This window comes from Talpa occidentalis, unplaced genomic scaffold, assembly GCF_014898055.3.
Source record: "Talpa occidentalis isolate TD23 unplaced genomic scaffold, MPIMG_talOcc4v2.1 talOcc4.17, whole genome shotgun sequence".
Taxonomy (NCBI): Eukaryota; Metazoa; Chordata; class Mammalia; order Eulipotyphla; family Talpidae; genus Talpa; species Talpa occidentalis.
Window position 1 is genome coordinate 20463068 of NW_023601754.1, and position 7531 is coordinate 20470598.

General features: G+C 48.7%; 1 pseudogene; it reads left to right on the top strand.

The window, feature by feature from the left end:
* The first annotated feature begins 5648 nt into the window (after window positions 1-5648).
* On the top strand, window positions 5649-6917 carry LOC119250382 (RWD domain-containing protein 2B-like; annotated as a pseudogene).
* The last annotated feature ends 614 nt before the right edge of the window (window positions 6918-7531 follow it).

The window sequence follows — 7531 nt, forward strand, 5'->3', positions numbered from 1 at the left end:
ATTGCCCTGGAGTGCACTGACCAAGGGGCTTCTTATTCTCCCTTTGTGGATAAAGCTCTCACGGAACCCTGTCTGAGCCTGCCGCTACCTGAGGCCTGCAGTTAGCCGCATCGGTGGGCTTGTGGGGAGGTCCCTCTGCTGGAGGCTTGGTGTCCTTCAATTTATAGATGCTGCTCCTGTAAAGGCCCATCTAGTGACAAGACTGCAAATTCTTTTTTCCTAAGTGTTATTGACAAAGTACACAGATTCTAGGGAACTGGGATAAGGAAGAACTGGGGTGCCCTGGGGATGAAAGGAGTGAACACCGCATTTAATAATGATGAAGGTCCAGGACACTGTGTTTCATCCTGAGGATGGGAGCCTGCTTCCACACCTGTCGCTGTCTCTACCTGGCCCTTGAATTCTGCAATCGAAAGACAGCTGAGCCACGGAAGCCTGCCTGCCAGCCAGTTCTCAAGCTGACTTCTTATGTGGGTGCAGGGAGACCAGAATACTGATGCTAGCCAGGGTCTGACAGCAATGGTGCCCCATCACGTAGTGCAAGAGTCAACCTCCACCGGCAGGATCCTGGTCACAAACACAGACTATAGCATTGAAGAATCTGTGTGGTATCATTTGAGGTGGAACCAGAGACATAGAGGTGATCCCAGAACCCCACCTCTTCCTCTCAAACCTCCGAGCACCCCTGAGCTCAGCTCACCAGTGTGTGATGGTGTGGACTAACCCGGGGTTGGGGGTGCGATTTTGTTTTAAGAGTCAGGACCAAATCCAAGAGGATGGCCATTCATCTTGGTTGCTCCCCAGTGAACCCAAGGGAAAGTGTCTGTTGGGAGGTGTGTGTCAGAATTTAGAGACAGGGCAGCGTGGAAAATGGGAAGCTTCAGAAGGGGCCCTGGTGGCGAAGCAATCCAGAGCTTCCTTTAGGCCAAGTCTTCTGAGAAGATGCTGGGGGACCCGCAGCTACGCTGGCTGCCTTTGTTTTGGGGGTTGTTAAGCCTTGGCTAGAGAAGGCCATGGTCCAGCCTGCTTGTTGTGAAGTCTAATTCTTCCCCTTTGAAGCCCCAGCCTGGTGCATTCAGCTTTTCTCTCTCCAGAGGACTGCGGATTCTGGAACTCCAGTGAAAAAAAACACAGATTTTAGCCAGCTGGGGACCAGTTTGGTTGGCAGGGAGTAAAGGGGCACTTTCCTACCCAAGAAGGTGGAGGGTGGTGGTGGTGGTAAAGGGGCCACCTAAATCACTCCACTCACCCCTCCCAAAAACCTCCATTTTAGAGTCTTTGGGGCAGTTGATACTGAATGTGGAACGACCTCACATGCAGGCCCGAACTGCGGTCACTTGTCATTCTGGAAGTGGTGCTGGGCTTCTGTGAAATGGGCATCATGCTGGTCCACCCCTCTTCCAAGGCTCTGCTCAGACAGGCAGCCCCCTCGGCCTAGGGACAGGCTTCATCCCCTGGGTGGAGCTTCATCAACTTCATAGGCCAGCGTTTTGCCAGAGAATTGCCCATGTTTGGGCATATTTGGTGAGATTGCCACCTCCCAATTCTGCCAAGAAACTCACTACAGGAAAGTCCCTCCCCAGTAGAGAGGAGCTGGCCTTCAGGATGTGGGGGCTCCTGCCAGGGGGTGCTTCTTAGAGTTCAGGTCCCTTGTAGCCTCAGAACATAAGGCCACCCCTTAGCCTGGCTGCTGCCCCCAGAGCCCTTGGGACCAAGTGTGGGGCACCAGCTGGACGCCAACCTGTAGGTTCTGCCTGGCCACCTGGCAGGGAGTTTCTCCAGGTGAGAACCAGGCTGTCATATCTGTGTGATATGACACAGGATTTTGCTCACCCTGATCCCCAGGGCCTAGTTTGGCCACCTCGTACCCCACTAAGAGAAGAACAGAAAAAAGTGGTATGTGGGCAACATTGGGTCTGACAGAGCAAGTGAGGTTCAGAGAGACTGCAGGTGCAGAGGGAGGGAGGGGAGAGGAGAGAAGGGCAGGTGAGTGGAGACAATATCCTGTTGCAACAAGAACCCAGTGTCTGATGATGGCCTTGGCCTTCAGACTACTGAGAAGGGACAGAAGTTGAGACCAGTCACCCTGAAAAGCAGCAGCGGCTGCTGAAGAGACAGGCTGGAGTGGCACCTTTGTTTTCTTCCCAGAGCGGCTGCTGAGTGTCTCTAGGGTGCAGGCTCACTTCTAGGTCCTTGGGGGACAACAGAACAGATGCCTCAGAGACTTCCACCATGAAATCAGGAACCCCTCTCCTGAGATACATGACCTGGGACAGTGCAACAGGGCTGGCTAGGAGCAGGGATACTGGGGGTGGCTTGCCTGGCTTTGATCCTGGCACCCTCTCTTCTAAACTCTGTGACCTTGGGCATATTAGTTAGCCTCCTGGCACCTCCTTTTCCCCACCATTAAATGGTGGGTAGAAACAGTTCCTATCTCCTACATAAGCAATAAATTAGCCGATATGAGTTAAGCCCTTAAAATAGTGACTAGTGCAGAATAACTAACATCGTTGGCTATGGTACTTACTCCCAGAAATTCCCAGAAGCACCACTTGCACACAAAGTCATACAATGGCTGGGGGTTCACAGACCTCCTGCTGCCCAACCGTGGGCCCTGGGGTAAGAACCCCACTTTATTTCTTCATTTGCATCACCCAGTCAGTCTGAAGAGGCTGGGTTCTTGCCCTGAAGGACAGCAGACCCATCCCCTCTTTTCTCTGCTATTTCAGCAAGAACATTTTTAGGTGCTGTTGGGTGCCTTGAGGGGAGGCACCCCCATGGAGGTGGGGTGCCCCCACCAGAGGTATCTGACCTGTCTGTGGCTGGTACATGAAGCAGAGATGGGACAGACTTGTGGAGCAAAGGAGGAGTTGGGAAATGCACAGCCCAGTGGGTGCTGCACAGGCCCACACCCATATTCACACCCAGAGTTTTCCCTGTACCTAGGGACCCCTGCATACCCTCCCTGTCCTGCCCTCATCTCTAGGGGAACCAGTACCTGACACCTGTTGTACATCAGCCTATGCTAGGCATTGTGATATTAGAATCGTCCTGCGTCCTGCGTCCTTGACCCAAGGATACCAGAAGCTGTCTCCCTCCAGCATGCCTCCTGTGTTGCTTAGTGTCATGGGGGTGGGGGTGGGTGGATACTATTTAGGAACCAGGACACTGAAGCTGAGCTGGTGAGTTGCAGAGCCCCACCTTTCACTCCTACCTGGGTCCCATGGCCTCTGTGAGATGGGTCAGAACTGGTGTCCACCATCTCTGGTTGGTGTGCTGTAGGTACCAGTGCAGCTGGTACAGGAATCATGCCTGCCCCCCTGCAGACTTCAGGCAGCGATTTGCCCCGTTGTGCCAGGCTCCTCCCCAGGCTGCCCAGCCCCAAACTTTACTGCATGACCACAAGCCGACAAATCGCCAACTCCACCTTTCAGACCAATCAGACATGTGCCTCCTTAAATTCCCAAAGCACAGGGCAAAAAGCCCTAACAGCAAATACTCTCACCTGAGACATCACCTGAGCTTGTCTCAGGGGTGTTGGGTTTTTTGGTTAGTCTACTTGTGTATTCCTTTTTCTCCAATGGGCATTTTTCATTTCTTAACTTTGAGAAATATTTTCTCCTGTGTCTCCCAACCTGAGAGGGGCCAGCCCAGAGCAGTTGTGGAACCCTCACGCCCATCCCCATCTTCTTTGAAGACCTGGGGTCCTGGGTTGGCTCCATTGCAACCCAGAAGTCTTATCCCAATTCCAGTAATTGGGAAATGCATCTGCCAACCCTGTACCCTCTTGAAATTCAAGAACTAGTTTGAGAATTAGGGGGGTATTCAGTTGCATGTACACGAAATGCAAGAATCGAATTCTACACTTAAAACACAGGGCATCTGAGCCTCTTGGGCGTCGATGCCATTCCATCAGGATGAGCTTAACACTAACAAGTCCTAAACTAAGGATTAAATTCTCCTTTAAATGCTATGGGTTTCCAGTTATTGGGGAAAATATGCCTGGGAAAAAGGCCTTTGGGGTTTCATCAAACACTTGGAAAAGAATCTGAAAACATTTTTTCAAACCCTTGATGTTTTCAGCCTGAATCCTAATTGGCAGTATCAACTGTCTATGGGGGCTTTCTTGGCCTGTTTTACTGTCAATGGCTCAGGAGCCCTCAGTGCTGAGAACCGAAACTAATGCTCCCCCCAGTCTCACCACCACCACAAAACAGTTCTGATAAGTAATAGGAAAAAAAAAATCAAACCAATAACAGGGTCTGGGTAGGCAGTTGAGGGTGAGGCTCCAGGCACCCAGCACGGCCATATTCACGCATGCTCAGGACCACCCAGGATTGAAATTTGACCAATCAGTGCTGGACAAGTTGTCCACCAGTCAGAACTGTGCTGGCAGACAACCTCATTTGCAGAAAGCTCACTTTTGTGTTTTTCACCTCCCCATGTGGACAACTTAGGCTGGCACCTCTGGAGCTGCTTAGGTGTGGTTCTGTCCCTAAAGTTCCTTAAGGGTTTTCTTTTACTCTAATTCAACCTAATTTCTCCATCTACAGTACTTTTTTCTCCCCAAAATACTTGATCAGGTGTAGATTTTTTTTAAGATTTATTTTTAAATGAATATAAGAACCAGGGTGTAAGCCAGAGGTGGTGGTAGAGGGCAGTGAGAGGACTCATCAGAGACAGAGAGGGGAGCAGAACAGGTAGATCCACAGAAATACACTGCTGAGGGGAGCAGCGGGGGAGACAGGAGAGGTTTGCTGCGCCATGTGGTCCAGCTCTTTGGCTAGGGATTGAACCCATGGCACAAGTGACTGGTGACAGCTTGGTAGCACTGACACTAACCCCTGTGCCACCAGGGAGACCCCAGGTCCAGACTTTTGAGAAACAAAAGTCTCCATGATAGTTACAGAGTTTATTAGATGATCAAAGTAAGGTTTTGAACCTGGAAACAGTCCCACAGATTTTACTCTGTGAGAGCTGTTCCCACCAATCACAGGTTTGAATTTAGTTTAAATTTAGTTTGAATTTAGTTTAGTGAGTCATTAACATCAAAGAACGTAATTCTCTTGATTGGATTTCTGCTTTTCATCCAAGAGGCTAAGTTATCTTGACTTAAAGATAGGTTGACCCGATCGATGCGCAGAGAGGGCAAACACTGGGATTTGATTCCTTCCTGATGTCTATTTTTTTTTTTTTTTTTAATAGAGGCATGTTTTATTTATTTATTTTATTTGTTTGTTTGTTTTGTTTATACATGCACTGGGCACAGTCAGAAGCGCGGGAGGGCGAGAGAATTCACCAGAGCCAGAGCGGGGAGCAGAGCAGGCAGAAGGACCAAAGCACACCGCTGAGGGGAGCAGCGGGCGGCAGGAGAGGTCTGCGCGCCATGCGGGACCCTCCTCTGGTGGCCGGGGAGCAGCCGGGGATCGAACCGGCGCCGCAGAGGCTGCGGGCAGCTTCGCAACCCAGCGCTCAACCGCTTCGCCACCGGGGAGGCCCCTTCCTGATGTCTAAAGAATGCTTGTGGTTGCCCCTGGGCCACCCACAGCACCGCTCGGGAGGCTTCGGCCATCTAGGCTGGGACTTCTGGGGCCCCTCCCGATGAGCGCTGACTGTCTGTGTGGCCGGGACGCCCTGGGACACTGCACAGAGCGGGGCACCACTCAAGATATACTTCCGGATCTTCAAACTAAATAGAAGTTCCCAGGGAAGAATGAAGGTTGAAACTCTACATATAGTAGCTACTCAATAAACCTTTACCAAAGAAGAGAAAGAATTCCATGAAGACTCCATTAACATAAATAATGGTGTTTGATTATACAAATTCTCTTTGAGAAGGCACTTGCAGCTAACCAAAATGAGTGACATTGAACAGGCAGAAGTCCAGCTGTCTGAGTTAGACCTGTTGGCCAGTATGTTCCCAGGTGAGAATGAGCTCATAGTGAATGACCAGCTGGCTTTAGCAGAACTAAAAGATTGTATTGAGAACAACAGAAGGACAATCTTCAAAAGTTTACTTTACTATCAGTGTGAACCCGGATGTATCTGAGGAAGCAATGAGGATGTTTTCTCTGGCCTGTATTCTTCCCTTTAACTACCTTGTGGTTCTTCCTGAAATTACTGTCAGATCAGTATTATTAAGTAGATCCCAGCAGACTCAGTTAAACACAGATCTGACCGCATACCTGCAGAAGAATTGTCTTGGAGATGCCTGTATATTGAATGCCACATAGTGGGTGAGAGAACATGCCAGTGACTACGTCAGCAGAAATGCCACACCTGCTTCTGGAAGTGCAGTACAGTCAGAAGATCTCATTCTCACAAGACTCTGGATCTATAGCTATCACATCTATAACAAATGCAAAAGAAAGAATATTCTAGAGTGGTCAAAGGAGCTTTCCCTGTCTGGGTTTAGCATGCCTGGGAAACCTGGTGTTGTTTGTGTAGAAGGCCTACAAAGTGCCTGTGAAGAATTCTGGTCAAGACTCAGGAAACTAATCTGGAAGAGGATTTTAATTCGGCATCGAGAAGACATTCCTTTGGATGGGACAGATGATGAAATGGAAAGTTGAAGAAAATTTTCAAATTTTGAAGAAAAAGTGTTCAGTGTTAATGGAGCCAGAGGAAACCACATGGACTTTGGTCAGCTCTATCAATTTTTAAATGCCAACGGATGTGGGGATGTTTTTCAGATTTTTTTGGTGTGGAAGGACAATGACTGAGCAGAGTAGTGACAAGCATTTTTTTTTCTGTTGGCCTTTCAACTTTTTTCTCACTTTCTTGAAAGATTAACTAGTTTTACTTTTGTCCCATCGTAGAATGTAAATCAGTATCTTTGCAAGAATTGTATCTGCAAGAAAAGCATGTTAAAAATGTCATCGTTGAAAGCAGAACTGAGTTTTAAATTATAATCCTAAAATTGTTAAAAAAAAAAAAAGAATGCATGTGGAGGAGCAAGGGCGGGGCCATTGTTCACATCATCTTAGTCTGGCTGCTGGGTTACTGAGGGGGTGAAAGGCTGATTTACCCACAGGCAGGAGATTCCTGTATAGCTGCTGCACCAAACAGGACACAGCTCATTCTGATTTTAAGTTCCATCTGGTGGCTTTTCTCTCTTGCCTGCTAGAGTGAGGTTTGGGGTTGGGGTAGGGGAGGATTGGGGGTGGCAAGGGGAGTGAATGGAATTTCTGGGGGCTTGGGGTGGGGCATCCCAGAACATTCACCGTATGTTCACAGCAGAATCAGGTCTGTGTCAATTCAAGTACATTTATTCGTTCATCAAACCATTGTTGAGCACCAACTCAATGCCACAATTTGACTGTAGTGGCAGAATTTAAAAATGAAAGGAAGTAAGGATTTTGACAACTGCAGTCTTGAGTTCACAGTCAATAGGAAAAGGCAGGACCCGGGCGGTGGAATGATTTGTGAGTGCTGGGATTACAGAACATATGTTGAAAACCTACAAAATCATGCACAGTTTTGTTAGATTTATGCCAAGTGTTTCATTTGAGGGGAATTTATAACTGGCATT